Raw genomic sequence first — 15,594 nt, forward strand, 5'->3', positions numbered from 1 at the left:
CAGGTTGCTGCCTCCTCCAAGTTGAACACCTTCCAAAAGACATCATCCTGCCAGTATAGAATTTGATTTCTGACACTCCTGAAATATTCGGTCATGGATGTTTTTAGGTGGTTCTGTTGTTCTTCTGGAATAAACCTGTAACTGTCTGGAAGACACTTATCATTGCTCTGTGAACTGATGATGAGACATCTGAAGTGGACATTCATTTTTCTGTTGCATCCTGTTCAGCTGGAAAATATTTTAAATAGGCCATTATTTTTATATGGACATTTCTTTCACCAAAGTGTTCTTAGGGAGATCACTAGACAATATGAATGCTCTGTCTCAAAAAAGTACAAAACCTACAAAGCTACCTGGAACTTGTGAGCAAGAGGAATTTCATCTCCCATCCTGGTGATCTATGGAACATCGAAGTTCGCATCTATCCAAGTGTGGCATAATGCTGAAGTCTTTCAGAAAAAACTAATTATGTGATTAAAGCATTTAATAGCATATCTGATGTGGAGAAGGGCTTTGTGAAAGTACCCTTAAAGTATTACCCTTAAAGATGTCTGTGGTGCCCAGAAATGGAAGCTCAAGAACTTTCTGAACACAGCTTTTTATCCACAAAGGGACTTCTTGGTAATACTTTAGATGAAGAAGCCATCTAAAGAATTAAATCTAATTACTGTATTTTAAACAACAAACTTTTAAAACAAGTTATGTCTTTTGAGCTGTTTTTGGCTGTAGGTAGAGGTATCTGCAAAAAGGGACAGGTCCATTCTAAGTGTCCAATGAGCAGACAAATTGCTTAAATCCAGCCTTGTTAATAATGTGAGTAGCCATGTCCCAAACAGACTGGTGAGTAGCAGTAAAGTAAGGAGAGGCTCTCAGGGAAAGAATTCCTCAGGATTTATTGGTCTGCAGGGATTCTCACACAACTCTCTTTTGTTCAGAGGTTCCTTTTTGAGCAGGATGAGCCTGTAGGTGCCAAATTCCAGTCTCAGTTCAGCCAGCTCTCTCTGGCTTTAGTTCTTCCCCATTTGGTCTGGTGATGACAAAATACCATGATCAACACTTCCTGAATCCCAGAGGACTGGCAACAGATGAACTTGCAGCAAATATAAATTCATAATTAACGCTCTCCAAATTCCCTAGTTAATGCAGGCTAGCAAACCATTACAGTGTTAAGTATCTTAACTTTCCACACTCAGTTTGTCCTTTGATAATCTGAGAGGAGTTTATTTCAAACAAGGGATGATCAACTAATGCTGCAAAGAATATTGGGATTATCAGCAACAGCAGTCCTGAGGTAAGAAGTTCAATCAGTATTTAGTTTACCACTTGATTTCCTAATCATTTATTCCAACAGCAAAGCCTGGACCGTGTTGTACATATGTAGTTAATTCTCAGTGACGAGTTTTCCTTTTGAACCATTATCTTCTTGCTTAGCTGCTAGCAAGCAGCAGAGGAATAAACAGCAAAGAGAAAAAAATATTATATTCCTAATAAAATAGAGAATCCTAAGATAGGCTTTGCCTTCAGCCAAAGTGTGTTCAGAAATAAATTAGTGTGCACCATTAGTGTGTTCAGAAATAAATTAACAGGGGAAAAAATGTATTTGTTTCTGTACAAATATTTGACTAAACTTCACATCCGTTATTGCACTATCCACACTAGAAATACCTTAACCTTGATTCTGAGTATATTGGGACTAAGTGGGTCTTCTGGCTGTAAATTAGTGTTAAAGGATAACATGCGGGAAACTTGCAGAGCAGAACAGTACAAAATATACTGGTTTTGATGTGCTGCATACCTGTGCTATGAGAACATATTCATCTGCTGAGACAAGGGAGCTGACTTTCAGAAAACAGCAATGAGCATCACTGCCAGTTAAGCCTGACCTTTGGAAGAAGGTACCTGGCCTTTCATCTTCAAGACTATATTTTGAAAGGCAATTAAAGGAAAAAATAAGGAAAGAGTGACACTAACATGACAGCTGTTGAGGAGGACATAAACAAACATTTGCCATTGACAGCAGAAATCTAGAGTTTAACATTTGAAAACTTATTAACAATGAGAAGTAAAAGGTCTGTCTGTGTGCTCTGCATCACTGGGATATCAGACACAGCTTTTAAAAGAACTTCATTTGAAAGAGATGCATTTAACTATCAGATGGCACAACAGTAGCATTCCTAGTTCACTGGATTTGGGACATGAAATCACATGACTGTTTGAAAAAAATGACTCATTTTTATAGTAAATCAAGGCTACTCTGACACAGGGAGAAATGATGCATCTGACTCCATCTTATGAGGCTAATTAATTACTTTATTATACTATATTATTCTACACTATATTACACTACATCTAATCTGAATCTGCCAAGCACTCAGCACAACTGCCCAGAATCTCATGAGTGTCAGTCACACACAGGGATTCAATTGGTCAGTGAATCAAAACACTCACACCAGAATCCAGTCAAGCAAATTCCTCCAGGTAAATAATCTTCCTCAATGCATTCCACTTGTTCCAAAACACAGGCGAGTAAATGAGATAAGAATTGGTTTTATCTTTCTCTAAGGTTCAGAGAATGTGAATCCCAGAAATATTCTTGGGAAGTTCTGCCTTGCTTTTCTCTGAAGAGAAATACGGCCACACATTTTGAATTAAATTATAGAGAATAGTTAGGTTAAAACTCAGGTAATGGAGATAACAGTGTTTGAGAGCAAAGCCCTCCAGGAAGGAGCACTGACAGAATCTTTTCTCAAGTAGCACTCCAGAACTTTCACTACTTCCCTACAGACTACACAACAACTTAAAGCACAACTGGCTGATTGTGCTCAAATTGGCAGTTTTGTTCAAGAAAATACTGTCTGATCTGTTGGAAAGAAGGCCATGGATCTTCTGTGTTTGCAAAGTCTACAGGCAAATCTCTACAGGCAAATGCCACAAGCTGGCAGAAAAAAGCTGGGAAACATAACACTGATCCCATGCAGATAATCACATAATCCCACAATGGTTTGGGCTGGGAGGAATTTTAAAGGTTATTTCATTTCATCCTGCCCTGGCAGAGACACCTCCCCCTGTCCCAGGTGCTCCAGCCCCAGTGTCCAGCCTGGCCTTGGGCACTGCCAGGGATCCAGGGGCAGCCCCAGCTGCTCTGGGCACCCTGTGCCAGGGCCTGCCCACCCTGCCAGGGAACAATTCCTCATTGCCAATCTCCCACCCAGCCCTGCCCTCTGGCACTGGGAAAATGTTACACTAGATCTCATCCTAAAATCCCGTTTGAGAAGATTGTCCCATTTCACTAAAGACACCAGAACACAAGCAAAGATGAAAGAGACGAAAATCTCTTTTCCCTCTTGGTCCCCTCTCTTGACCTGGAAAGAAACAAACATTCCTTTATGGATTTAACCCTTCTGTAGCTGTATTTCTAAAATATTGGTAACAAAGACCAAAGCTTTAATTTGGCATGACTTAACCAACTTCTGTGAGAGATACTGAGCTGAACTGCTGCCAGATCAGTTGTTGTTGTTATGCCCTGCTCTGCAGTTTTGTATTTCTAATCAGTGTTCAACAACAACAGGAGAGCCCTGAATTTTCTCACTGGATGGTCTGGATGGAACCATAAAAAGAAAGCAATTCTGTGTTCTTGAAAGCAACAGGAATATGCACTACAATACATAAAGGTTTCTGTTAGCAAAGCAAAGGAGCTTCACAAATGGACTCAGCCATTTCCCGCAGCATGTCTGCAGCCACACAGGGATGCTCAGAGAAACCTTATCCCTTATTCCTGGAGGAAATAAAACAGGCTTTGAGGACACCAGCACAGCCCATGCCTAGATCTGCTGACCTCAATTTGGCCAAGATCTAAGAGGGAACAACTGGTGCTGGGCAGGAGGCAGCTGGGCTGGGAGACTGACAGATGTTTCATGGTGTGAGAAAAGCCGTTTGGCAGAGGAGCACAACTCACCCCCCAGCAAAAGGCCCCATCACTGACATTTTCAGAAGTGTTATCTGCTTCCAGCAGCTCCAAGAAATCTCCTGGAAAATAACGGAACAAGCCTTACATTTGTTGAGTTTCTCAGCCATCTTCCCTCAAACTGTACACGTAAGAATACTGAGGTAGAAAGTGCTTTTATATTGATTGTTTTTTCCTCTTTATATTTAACAGCTGGAGTGTTAAAACAGAATTCTGAGTAAATTAAAGCAATAACAAAATTACACAGGACAGCTGTTTCAGCTATTTCCACAGAGCAATGCTCTTTAGAAGAGCTAATGAATCTAATGGAATCTAACAGACACTGCCAAAGCAGAAATAAGTGATTTAAACTGTAGGGGAAAGTCTCATACAAACAGCCTCACCAAAGCACTACAGGAAGTAACACAAAACTCTTGGGGCTTCTCACTTTTAACAAAAAATCAAATAGATCTCTGTTTATTTATTACCGTGGTGCTCACAAGCTCTCTCCAGTACAGGACCTGTCAGAAATTCTATTATCCTCATTACTGAAGTGTTTGTAACTTGCCTAATTACAAATGTGCTCAAGGCTGCTGTTTGCTTTCCCTTACTGCCTGGTTAATCCCCATTTCCCATTTCATTTAAATTTTGAAATAATTTTTTTGTTTATTCTATGCAAAAGAATAAAGATGAGAGATTTGTTCAACTACTCTAATTCTTCGATTTTTCTGTAAATGCTGCCTGTAAAAGCTGACATGTGGGAAGTGTTTCACTATGAATCATTCAAACGGGGCAAATTTGGTTTCTTTACCGAGGGAGGAGGTGCTGCCCCTCCTCAGCCAGCAATTTGGGCAGTAAGCTGGGGTGTGCTCTTATGGAGGCTGAATGTTTGTTTTATAGCACTCCTGGATTATTTTCATTCTTTCCAGGGGTGATGGGGTACAGGGAACCCTCCTTTAGGATGGATTTGAGAGGGACCAAACTTCCCAATGCCTTATGAAAGCCTCTTTCTTAAGGAGGCAGAGCCAGCACAGCCATACCCTGGGCAGCAGTGATTTCACAGCAAAACAAACCCTACCAGGCTCTCGATGAGACTCCCAAGATTCTAAAAGCACTTCAAAGTTCTTCCCAACAGCCTTCAAAGTTCTGCCTTCCCTGGATGTGGAGCTCTGACCCCTTAGTGGCTTCAAAGGGCTGCCAAAGTGCTTTGAGCGAGTCTCCTGGGTAGAATTCCTGCAGAGGGATGCACTGTGCCCTCATCTTCCTCAAGGGAGGCCAGAGCCTTCTGGCGTGGAGCCATTCGTGCCAGTTGAAGGACAGGAGTGGAAAAATGAAGCACTATCAAATAAAAAGCCAGATATAAAGTTTCTGTGTGAACTCCTGCCCGTGGAGGGCTGCAGGCCTTTCTCAGGAATGGCTGGAGTTCCTGTGCTCCGTTTCTGATGAGCGCACACAGCAGCATCCTCACCTCTGCCCTGCGCCTTCCCAGGCTGTGCTCTGCCACCCAGGTTATTGCACTGGGCATCTCAGGAGAGCAAATTCTCTGGCAAAAGAGAGAGATTTGATATTTTCACTCATCATCCCTTCAGATAAATCACTCATTTCCCCATAGTTTAAGGGTTTTCCTTCTGATTCATATCCAATGTAAGAAACAAAAATCTTCTGCTACTGAAGCAGTATTGTGACACTCTTTAAAGCAAGTTTTTTCCATATTTCCCATATATTTAATGATAACAAGTATATTATCAGTGACTAAACATAATTTTAGTTAGAGCAAATGATTTCAAATCTAAGGGATTAAATATAAAGGTAGCCTCTCCTTTTTAGCTGGACGTTTTAGTCAGATTTAACTCCTAGTATTTACATTTCTTGGGCAGAATTTATAGAATTTAATTTAGTTTGCTCAAGCACAAACTAACTGGATCTAAGCACAAAATATGCTTTCATGCCTTGCATTTTTATTACCTTTTTCATCAGAAAGACTCATTGCTGTATTTTTTACAAATTAGTTTCATTCATTTTTCAAAGGAAAGCTGCTAACAAATTAGTTTCATTCATTTTTTCCAAATGAAGCTGCTGCTTTGCTCAGATTCAGACACACAACCAAGCAGTTCTGTGAGCAGACACCCACAGAGCCAAGAAACCTCTGCAATGGTTGAGATTACACAGAGTATATCAAAAAAGGCAGAAGTGCTGCCCCATGGACTTTTGAATCATATTGGCAATTCGGACTCTAATTAATAAATAATAATTTCAGCACATGCTCCAAGTTGTGGCCCTGAGCAAACACACGTGAAAGATAAGCTTAGTTACCATGTAAATAAAGGGAAATTATGTACATGTCTTTAAGGGATTTTGTAAGCAAGGTTTGGAAGTTTGATTAATATCTAAACAGCTATACCCAGCAACATGCTAATCGGATGTCAATTACTTACTAAAATAGTTGCATTTATAATGTTAATTGAAATGAAACTTGCTATAATGACTTATTAATCCTAGTTTTCTAACTCTTTAATTATCTTACTCGTGGAAAGACCACACTTGTGATTCAAGTGGTTCCATTAAATTAACATATTGAATAGGAATGCTGAGAGAACTTATTCAAGAACTGTGTGGCTCATTAAACCCATATACTTTTATCATAAAGCCAGTCTGATACAGTGTCTTAATTTCATTTCTCCTTAGAGGTAGGAAGTGACCGCATACTCTGTGTTTAGAATGTTCACACTTACTGAATTCACGCAGAATTGTGTTCAAATTTCAGTATTGCAGATAAAGAAAGCCTGGCTGTTTCTGATGTTATGAAATCATCTCTTTTGAAATCATCTTCTTTTTAATCACTGAACCTTGATCTAGTCTTGATAAAATTATAAATTCTGATTTGTTAAAAAAACAGTGATGGGAGGTCACTTGAATAGAAGAATGTTTTAGTACAAGCTAAGCAAAGTCCAGATTTAATGGTTAAAATAGACTGTTTTGACTTCTCTATTACAGCTTAAATTCTGAGAAGTCACTATTAATATGTAACTGTCGTACCCAAGAGATACTCATGATTTAAATAAATGGACATAATATGAAAAAAAAATAGCTACTTTAAATTCTTTTAAGAGAGAATTTTAATACACTGATCATTTACCCTGAATAAAAGTTTCAAACCTCTTTTCCTTAAAGCCAAGTCAAAAAGAAATTTTAGGGATTCCGCATTTGAAATAACAGACCTTGAGCTGCTCCCTGGCTGGATTTTAGTTTATTTTATTCCAAGCGTAACCTAATTTTGGCGAATTTTTGCAGTCATATGAACTGGGAGTGGGCATTCCAAAGGCTACCTCGTCAGTGATGCACATAGCTTGGCCTCAGAAATCCCAAAAAACACCTGCTAAACAAAAATGCTCTCTTCCATAGCAGAAAGCCCAGATTATCTCATTAAATCCCCTCATAAGGGGATTTAATGAGATAAAAATAAAAAAATCATGACTAAGCTGAGCACTAATACAACACCAACAGCCTCAAGAGTGACACCTCCAGATTCCTGGGGAGGTTTTAGATGTGGCTCTTAATCAAAAGGGCTCTAAAAATCTGTGCAGTGAACACCTTCTTACTTAGCAAATACAGTTCCTTAGCAACTAATTAATGAAGAAGAAATGAATGATTGAAAATGTTAGGGCTGGTTAAAAATTATATAAACCCTGGTAAGAAGAGTGAAATTATACAAACCCTGGTAAGTAGAGGGAATCCTGTCCCTGGACACAGGGGCAGGATTACACAGGTCATTCATCAGCTTTCACTGATGAATGAACTGTGTAATCCTGCCCCTGTGCCCAGCCCGGGAGCCACCTCTAGAGTGCTGTGTCCAGCTCTGGATTCTCAGCACAGCAGGGACAGGAGCTCCTGGAGTAGGGCCAGCAGAGGAGGGGAAGGCTGGACTGGCCACTGCATGTCAGCTACAGCAAAATCATCTCTGGTTCAGCAATGAACAAGTGGAACAAAGAATCAGCAGCCTCTAAGAGTTTACTGATAATTAGTGGGATATTTAATGAATGCGCTGGATACTTCTCCTATCCTTTAGAACACACTTCTGTTTTCTTTAGTTTCTTTTTTTCTCACTGAGCAACAACAGACACTGAGCACAACTTTCATAGATTAGCTTCACTTGGATTTCCATCACCAAAAGGCAAAGAATTGTAATTAGCTGTGATATCATTAGGCCATTTAAAACAACTGCTATCATCCACAGATAATGCTCTTGAAGGAGCTGTATTTATCCCATGGAATGCTTTGGGCTGGAGAGGACCTTAAATCCCACCCAGTGCCACCCCTGCCATGGCAGGGACACCTCCCACTGTCCCAGGTGCTCCAGCCCCAGTGTCCAGCCTGGCCTTGGGCACTGCCAGGGATCCAGGGGCAGCCACAGCTGCTCTGTCGCAAGCCGAGCCTGAGACTTTTAACCTTTTTTATGATGATGGGAACCTTGCAAATGCTGATTCCTCCTGGAGTTGAATGAGAAGAGAGATAGAGATGAGATAGGAGGAAATGGGCAAGTGCGATGAAAGTCTGTGCAAGTGAAAGATGTCAGAAGAGTTGAGAAGAATCCTAGGTGGGAGGAGGTGATGGACTGTCTTTGGCTGGACTTTTCTTGTATAGCCATGGACAGAACTACTTTTTCCTGTGACACAGAGACTGCATTTAGGGGGGAGGCAATAGCTTGGAGCCAAGAGAGTGCAGTGATGTGATGTGAAGAGTGGCGTGAACAGAGACGACGGGTGAGGAGGGCGGTGGTGGTGCCCTCCGGGAAGAAGAAGAGGATCTCTGTTCTCGGGACCCCTCAGCCCCAGGGGGTGAAATTTGGGGGGGACAGGTGTCCCAAAGGTGAGGGACTGTACCTTTATTGGAACTGGGCAAAGCATCCTATAAAGGAAAACCCCAGAAGCAGCTCTGGTCCATGTGCAGTGGTGAGAGCACTGGGCATGGAAGGAAGAGGTGACGCTGGCAGATGATCTCCGGGTGGTGCCACGTGTGACGGGGAAACACAAGAGGTGCCAACTGTGTTTCCAGGGGAAGCCCATGGTGCAAGAGAGACTCTGTTCTCCTTGATAAACTGAGAATTGATTATCTAAAGGGTGGCAATGGACTGAGAGTTGATGATCTGAGGGGGGGATGTGTTGGAAATTTGGTGGGAGGGGGAGGAGGAATGTTTTTGGCAAGTTTTCATTCCAAATTGTGTGTGTTTCTCTTTATATATAGTTGTAGGTTAATAAAGATTTTTTTCCCTTTCATTTCTAAGCTGGAGCCTGCTTTGCTCTATTTCTGATCACATCTCACAGCAGACACCAAGGACAAAGTATTGTCATGAGGGCACTAGCATTGCACCAGAGTCAAACCATGACAATTTTTAAAATTGAATCAGATTTAAATCAATAATCTCCGTATTCTACTTTATGACTTCAATATTTCTTCATATGTAAATCTAAATTCCAGTAAAAAAATCATGGCTCATATCATCCTTCCTGTATATGTTGTTATTTTCACTTGCAGTGGCATAGTCACAAGAAAAATCTATTCTGCTCACATTATTTCTAAAAATATATAAATGATGAATAACACACTGCATTAAATATTTCAAGAAATCTCAGTGTAACTGTGGATACAATACACTCAGAGCACTAAAATTCCAAGAAACTGCTGAGAAACCATAAGTTTTACATTAATTTGCAATGTGTTGTCTCCTTACTAACGTGCTTTCCTTCTTTTACTGTTAAAACTCACAGAAATATTTTGCTTTTTAATTCTGTTTTCTTTCTAAAGGATACAAAAAATTGCTGTTAAAACTCAGTCAGTGGTTGAATGATGCTCAAGACACCATTTTAATAAAAACACTGTGATTTCTCCTGACACAGCCTGGCACTGGAACCGGCTGTAAGTTCCACTTTAGGTTTTACACCCATGGCAAGACCAGAGGTTATCCAACCATGCTCATAAAGGAGATTTCTCATCCTGACTGTGCAGCTGAGCATTTAATATCCCCTGCTAGGAGGAAGATCTCTTGAACCCGTGAGCAGGCTGTGCCCTGCTGGGAGGAGGGCAGAGATGGAGGGTTTGGGTTACAGGAGCAGGGGGCAGACGGTCAGAACCACTGCAGCTCAGCAATGTTTAGGGGCCTAAACAGCACTGAGATAATTGAGGTTACACATCCAGCTCTCACAAGGGCTCCACTGCATGCCCCTGGGCCACCTGAGCTGCCCAGTGCTGCTGCAAATCAAACTTCAAAAAACATGTGTGGAGGGGGAAAAAAAAAAACAAAATGTGACTGTAAAAGGATTCACCATCTTAAGCCATGACAACCAGAGAGAGAGACAGAAAGAGGGGGAATCTTCAAAGAGCAGTGGGCAGAGCTGAGCAGTAAGTGTGGAATGCAAGGAGTGAAACACCCAAAGCTGGGGAACTGTGGATTTGACCACACCAGCAGCGGCTAAAGGGGAAGAAAAGTTTTAATTCTTTCACTTGCACACTTTATTTACAACATCCTGGAAAGAGATGCTTAGACAAACTCTGTTGTTGTTATTCTTATTAGCTTTATAGTTAAAAATAGCATTTAGTTAAATGCATTAATTGGGAGGGTAAAAATTGAAGTGAGATGGGAATTTTAATTTAGAACTTCAGCTTTCAACACAAATTTGCCCCAAAGATTTGCAAAAAGAACAAAGCACAACTGTACTTTATAAACATGAATTCTTTCTAGGACGGCTGCACTTCTATTAAATGTAGGCTAGATCCAGTATTCTCCAGTGTTTAGCTTATTTATTGCAATTCTTTTTGCATTTGCCCTCATTCGTTATACTAAACATCAAGCGTATGCAATGGGATTTTTAAATTGCTTCAGCCCAAGAGCAATCATTATATAAAGATGTCCTCAGGGTACTGAAATATCTACAGCACCTCCTTACATCTACAGGAGACAGACAGTCTGCAAACAGAGAGTGTCTCATATAAAACTGGATTTTATTTCTGTTCAAGAAGGAAACAAATGTGGCCTCTGGGTATCAGTATTAAACAGGGGCCACTGGCAGACAAGTAAAATCACAGAAACATGGAATCCCAGAATGGTTTGGGTTTGAAGGGACCTTAAAGCCCATCCAGTGCCAACACCTCCCACTGTCCCAGGTGCTCCAGCCCCAGTGTCCAGCCTGGCCTTGGGCACTGCCAGGGATCCAGGGGCAGCCCCAGCTGCTCTGGGCACCCTGTGCCAGGGCCTGCCCACCCTGCCAGGGAACAATTCCTCATTCCCAATCTCCCACCCAGCCCTGCCCTCTGGCACTGGGAGCCATTCCCTGGCTCCTGTCCCTCCAGCCCTTGCCAATTGTCTCTCTCCATCTTTCCTGCAGCTCCTCCAGGCCCTGCAAGGCCACCCTGAGCTCAGCCAAAGCTTCTCCTGTGCAGTAAGCAATGCCAGCTGTGCCAGCCTTTCCTCCCAGCAGAGCTGCTCCATCCCTCTGCTCATCCTGGTGCCTCCTCTGGGCTCTCTGCAGCAGCTCCAGCTCCTTGCTGTGCTGGTCCCAGGGCTGGGGCAGCTCTGCAGGTGGGCTCTCACCTGAGCAGAGAGAGCAAGACCATATGGAGAGAAGAGAAAAAACAACAAAATTGTGAACATCTAAGTTTCCCATCAGAGTGTGAGTGACACCTGTATCAAGAAGAAGCATTTTTCCCCAGCCCAAATCAGATGGTCAAAAGTAGATTGAAAGGACAACAGTTTAATGGTGAAAATAGGAGGTTTGTGCAGATACTGGATTTCCTTTCCAGCTCAGATCCTCCAGGGTCTTCTCATGTTCATTCCCTGTCCCAGGGTGCATTCCACCTATTGGGATACTCCCAGGTCAGAGGAATGCATTCAGATTTTTTTTTGTCCCCACAAATCCCTGCAAATTTAAAAACATTTTACTGACACAAAAAAAAAAAAAAACCAAAAAAAAAGCAAAACAAAAACCACCCAGGGCATTTGTTATGTTCATAACATTCATAACTAAATGTTATTAAATGAAAATTATATAACAAAGTAAAACATTGGAAAGTTCTTTCTTTTATATTATTCCTTTCATTTTTTTAACTTTTACTTCAAAATTCAGACATGTCTGTATTCATCCAAGTTGACACAGAGTATGCAAGGCCCTGGAGAATGCTGCTCTTTGTCCTTTACAGTTCTCAGCTGTGAGTGGAGCAGGTGAGACAGAGACATCCACAGAGAGAGCTTACTCCTCTAGCCCCTCTTTATGAAGGGGATTTACCTGGATTGCCCCATTGGCCTGATCTTTGAACACTCCAGCTCCCTGACCAGCGAGCTGTCTGCAGCCTAGGATGGAATGTAATTGCTTGAGGTTCCTGTCAGTCAACCCAGAGGCCAGTTGGGTTTCTTATTTATGGCTGAATTAATTAGCCCAGTACAAGGCAGCTTGCAGTGTGCTATACTGTGACATTGCCTCCATTTTTCTTTGTTAAAAACTGCAGCTTGCTCTCTGTCACCCATCTGCAAGGGCCCTTTGCAAGTCAGGTGACAGAAGACAGCATGGGTGCAGTTTGCTTGAGGCCATGCATCACTGGAGCTGCAGCATTCACGTCCAGGAGCTGCTAAGCCAGAACTACTAATCCCCTTTCAGGCCCACCTGTCACAGGCTATTTTCTTAGAAGTTACAACTTATCTCTAAAAACAAGAAACTATTTAACTCTAAAACCATCTAACCCTTAGAACCGTTAGAGAAAAACTCAACTACTAGAAAAACAATCTGTAAACAGAAAAAAAACCAGTTTGTAAACAGGAAAAAATAATTTGAAAAAAAATTAAGTAATTGTCACTTCAAGAATCCCAGGTTTCCATGAGGTAGGTGATCAATTGTTCTGGTTACAGGGCTCTGTGGTTGCTGCTGAGGGGTCACCAGGAGGATGCTGCCTGTGGTCCTGAGCAGGACGTGGTGCAGGCTGGACACATCTGGTGGGTGTCCAACATGTCCCAGTGTCTATTTAAAGGCATTCATGTCTCTGTTCTCAGGTAATAAGTTCTCAAGGACCCCCCCATCTTTTGGTGAGGAGGTCTCTCACCATTACCTTGGGTTTGGGCAGCTGAACATCACTGGATGATTGTATTGTTATATGATTTATTGAAAGATGTGAGAAAAACATGAGAACATTTTATCACCCAAGACTTAAAGAGGGGTGTACATTCACCCCAAAATTTTTTCCCTTTTCTTTGTTTTAATAAAAAAAAAGAACAAAAAATGGACTTTTGAACAATATTAATAAGGCAAAACTTACAATTGTGCATATGTTTTAGTATTGCCTGGGGTCTACTATTGCTGAGGTGTTTCTTTTTCACAACAACTTGAAAGAACCTCTTCCAGACAAGGTTTCCTCTTTATCTCAAAGGAAAAGGGTTAGCTTTTGCCAAGTTTGCACAGAATTATCTAGGTCTAATAGTATATTTTTCCTTTACCAGCCAGGTTCAGGTCTTAATCAGGGCCAAGAACTTGGTTAGGAAAAATTTTCCCAACCTGTCAGTGAACCCAGGGGCCAGTTAGATCTCTTATCTATAACTGAATTAATTGCCCATGCAAACGACCTTGTACTGTGATATATGGTGACACTCAGCAATGTGTAAATGTGATGCAAAGAATAAAACCTGGTTTTGAAACAGGAAAAAAAAGTGCACAATTTTATAGATGGCCAGTATTTTATCTTTTCAGCATTTCAAGAAATGCCACACAAGAATCTGATCTAAAGGGTTCTCAAGGCAGTTTTCAGAAGATTTGAAAATCAGTAATAACATCACTAAAAATATCTATCCACATATAATTTTGTATTCGTAATAGGACATATACGTTCAAGGTGTACACAAAAATGAAGCACAAAGCAATCAAAGATTGTCAGTCTATCATCTCCACTGATATTAAAATTCACAATGATAAGAACTAAACAAACAGAAGGTTTGTCTTCATGTGCGATGGAAAGTTCAAACCGAGAAAAGTCTGGGAAAAAAAAAATCTGGAAAAATATCTGAAAATCTGTCTATTAAAAAAATATACCAGAACACTTTTTCTAAGGTTTATTGGAAGAGATAAAGCAGCTCTGAATTGTGTTCACACACACATAACCTCACAGGGCCAATTCTGTGCCTGGCAAGTCTTTAGAAAACTTTGGAGAAGAGCTTGGAACCAGGGTCTGGGAGCAGGTCTGGAGAACGCAGCCTTGATCCTCAGGTATTCCTGTGTGGGAGAGATCAGGCCAAAATCAAGTAGCTATTTAAACCACCTGCAGAACACACATTTCTGATGTTCTTTGTAGGTTTTTGCTGGCTCCCAAGGTAAATAAAAGAGAGAAGATGTGGAAAGGCAGAATGTGTTTAGAAGGGATAGAAGGACCAAGGAGAGCAGATGCAAGAACACAAACTCACCCAAAAATGTTATCTAAACCCTGCGGTGTTCAAGCCATGTCAGGAAAATGGGAACTCTTAGGGGATGAACAATGTGAGACAGTAGCATGTCCAGGAATACATTGTTCTGTTTTCAGATTGCTAAAATCAACTTATCTTTTGGGAAGAGTATTCACAATGTGACCAATCTGTATTATGATTGTTGGTTTATATATTTTTGTATGGAGAGTGATGGAGAAAAATAATATAAATTACAATAATATTGACTGTTATGTGGTAAGTTTTCAAATGAGTTTTGTTGTCTGTGTTTCATGGCACAGCCTTCAAACACTAACTTATGCAAAGATTCCAAGCTCAGAGCTCATCTATCATTAATAATTTTGTGGAACTGGCAATTACTAATGTGTGCACAGTGCCATTTTACTTTATAAAAATGTCCTCTTAAAATTAGGTTGCCTGAAGTTCCTGATGTGCAAATTAAGCATCTAATTTATCTTGCCTGGTCTTCCTGGCTGGCTTGATCAGTACTATATTAGGTAGGCAGAGAAGGAGTGTTAAATGTAAAACAACAATCTCTCTAAAAAATCTATGAAAGGCAGCAATTACAGCCAAGCAGAAGGTCAGAGGTCACCAGCCTCGGTGAGGGAGAAGAATGAGAATGTTCCCAGCCTGAAACCGTCTTAATTTATGCAATTTCCGGGAAGCTTTTGTATCTCCTGAGCAGGGATTTTCCTGTAAGATATATCTTCCAATATCCTGTTCCACCACAAGGTTACTGGACCTGCTGTAATTCGCACCAGTGATGTGCTCAACGAAGAGAACAGACAGAACTTTCCAAACCTTTGCTCTCAGATAGGGCTACCAGACCCTGAAAGGGAAATTAAAGAAAGTTAACTTCCCTGGCTGACAGCTCCATCATCAAGATATGTGGCTCCTAACTAGACACAAAACCTAGACTGAGCACACAGCAAGAGGGGAGGGCAGCAGAGACATGACAGATGACTAAAAATTATTTTCCTCCTTAATTCTGTGGCCAGCTTGTTTCTCCAAACTGTTCTTTAATGAGGGAATATCTTTGAAAGCAGACAAACCTCCCTGGGATTATATTTTGCAGAACAGAACCTACCAAACCCCCTTGCTAGAGTAACTGCTTCCATAGGGAAAAGTCTATTTGGAATTAACCTGAACTGGCATCACTGCAAGTTAAAAAGATTTTTCTGTCCTTGGAGGTTTAGTATCA

Source organism: Fringilla coelebs, assembly GCF_963513975.1.
Source record: "Fringilla coelebs genome assembly, chromosome: 14".
NCBI lineage: Eukaryota > Metazoa > Chordata > Aves > Passeriformes > Fringillidae > Fringilla > Fringilla coelebs.